Source organism: Choloepus didactylus, chromosome 18 (genome assembly GCF_015220235.1).
Source record: "Choloepus didactylus isolate mChoDid1 chromosome 18, mChoDid1.pri, whole genome shotgun sequence".
NCBI classification, from domain to species: Eukaryota; Metazoa; Chordata; class Mammalia; order Pilosa; family Megalonychidae; genus Choloepus; species Choloepus didactylus.
In genome coordinates, this window is record NC_051324.1 from 28,049,714 (window position 1) to 28,052,620 (window position 2,907).

Here is a 2,907-nt window from a genome sequence, read left to right on the forward strand (position 1 = left end):
GAACCAATGATTACTTAGGACAAAATGTATGGTGTGTGAACAAAACCATCTTAAAAGAATGGGTTGATGAAGAAGCCCTGAGAGCACTATATTGAGTGAAATACGACAGACACACAAAGGCAAATATTGCAGGGTCTCACTGACATGAACTAAATACAATATGTAAACTCATAGACAGGAAATATAAGTTACCAGGATATAGAACAGGGCTAAAGAATGGGAAGCAGTTGCTTATTATGAGCAGAATGTTCAACTAGGGTGAACTTAAATGTTTGGAAATGGACAGGCATGATGGTAGCATGTTGTGAGAATAACTAACAATGCTGAAAGGTGTATGAAGGTGGTGGAAAGGGTAAGCTTAGAGTCACACATGTCACCAGAAGGAAAGCTGGAGGTTAAAAGTTGGGAATGTATAAAACAGTGAATCTTGTGGTGGACAATGCCCATGATTAACTATACAAATATTAGAAATCTCCCTCATGAACTAGAACAAATGTATGACACTATAACTAGAAGTTAATAATAGAAAGGCATAGAGGGAAAAAATATATACCTATTGCAAACTATATACTACAGTTAGTGGTATTTTAAATTCTTTCATGAACAGTAACAAATTTACTATACCAAAACTATGAATCAATAATGGAGGGGGGGCATGGTTAGGGGTATGGGAGGATCTGACTTTCCTTTTTTTGTCTTTATTTCTTTTCTGGAGTAATGAAAATGTTCTAAAAATTGAAAAAAAAATTGTGGTGATGGATGCACAGCTGTATGATGGTACCATGGGCAATTGATTGTACACTTTGGATCTTTGGACAGTTGCATGGTATGTGAAAAATCTCAATTAAAAAAAAAAATATATATATATATATATATCCTGTAAGGTTTAAAGGGCATGGTACAAATTTCTCTTGCAATAATTGGACCAAAATCTACCCCACAGAAAATACAAAAATCTACAGGGCAAATTAATTAAAATCTATGTTCCTGACATATTCTTTTTTTTTTTTTTTTTAAATTCAGTTTTATTGAAATACATTCACACACCATACAATCATCCATGATATACAATCCACTGTCACAGTATAACATAGTTACGCGTTCATCACCACAATCTATTTCTGAACATTTTCCTTACATCAGAAAGAACCAGAACAAAAATAAAAAATAAAAGTGAAAAAAGAACACCCAAATCATCCCCCCACCCCACCCCATTTGTCCTTTCGTTTTTATCCCCAATTCCTCCACTCATCCATACACTAGATAAAGGGGGTGTGATCCACAAGGTCTTCACAATTACAGTCACCCCTTGTAATCTACATTATTATATAATTGTCTTCAGGAGTCCAGACTGCTGGGTTGGAGTTTGGTAGTTTCAGGTATTTACTTCTAGCTATTCCAATACATTAAAGCCTAAGAGGTGTTATCTATATAGTGCATAAGAATGTCCACCAGAGTGACCTCTCGACTCCATTTGGAATCTCTCAGCCACTGAAACTATTTCGTCTCATTTTGCATCCCCCTTTTGGTCAAGAAGATACTCTCAGTCCCACGATGCCGGGTCCACATTCATCCCAGGAGTCATACTCTGCGTTGCCAGGGAGATTTACACCCCTGGGAGTCGGGTCCCACGTAGTGGGGAGGGCAGCGAGTTCACCTGTCGAGATGGCTCAGTTAGAGAGAGAGAGGGCCACATCTGAGCAACAAAGAGGTACTCAGGGGGAGACTCTTAGGCACCATTACATACAACTTTAGACTCTCCTTTGTGGTAATGAGCTTCATAAGGGCAAGTCCCTTGCTCGAGGGCTCAGCACATCAAACCGCCAGTCCCAATGTTTATGACAACATCAACACCAGTCCAGGTGAGGATGCCTGACATACTCTTGATACGTTAATATTTGTAATCCCAAGGGATATGAGCAGTGAACCCAAGAATCTTGCCTCCCATATATCTACTATTGAGAAATATATATTGAATTGCAGTCATTTTGATTTATAGAAAATATAGACAATTCCGTGAAAGTTCTTTATTATCCCTATGAGATAAAAACAGTTTTTTAATTACCACTAGTACCTTCTAATGTCCCAGGGATCATTTCCCCAAGGCTAGTGACATTTTAAAATACTATTACTAAAATGTAACAACCATTTAGAGACAGTGCAAACAGGGTAGTCTGCCTAAGATATCTGCTTCCTTCTGAACATTTAAGATAGCTGATAGATTTCAAGTTCAGTTAATAATTATCAGGAAAGACTGCATATCTCTTTTTATTAATTCTTCTAATTAAAGAAAATATATGATATGAGGTTTTATTTGGTAAGATATTTATAATTTATTTTTTTCCTCAATTTTTAAGCACCTCATTTTATCCCATTTCTGCTTAAACTGTGATGCTATCTCTGCATACAACAAAAATATATTTAGGAAAAAATAAAAGTAAATAATGGAACCTTATTTATGAAAACTGCAAATCATTATGCTTTATTAAAATAAAAGTACACAAAACAACAACAAAACGTAATGTTCAAAGCCTTAGAAGGGTTTTGAACAATGGAGTCACTTGAAGTGTATTCTCACAGCAGTGTAAAATATTGATTGGAAGTGTGAATGCAGAGGCTGAGAGACCACTTAGAAGTCTATTCCAATAGTACGGGTGAGATACAATGAGGTTCTGAACTAAGGTAGACAGAATGAAAAATGGAGAGGTATGGGGAAAAAAAATAAGTGCTCTTTTATCAAAAGATAGTCTTTCAAGTGAGATATTTCAAAGTAAAAAAAAAAAAATGAACCTATTAGACAGAGCTTGTTTGTTCTGGGTTTGATAAGATTGAGCTGATGAAAATCACATTTTGGGAGCAGGGCATCAAACCACATTCTACCTATGGAATAAGAGATGATTCCACAAG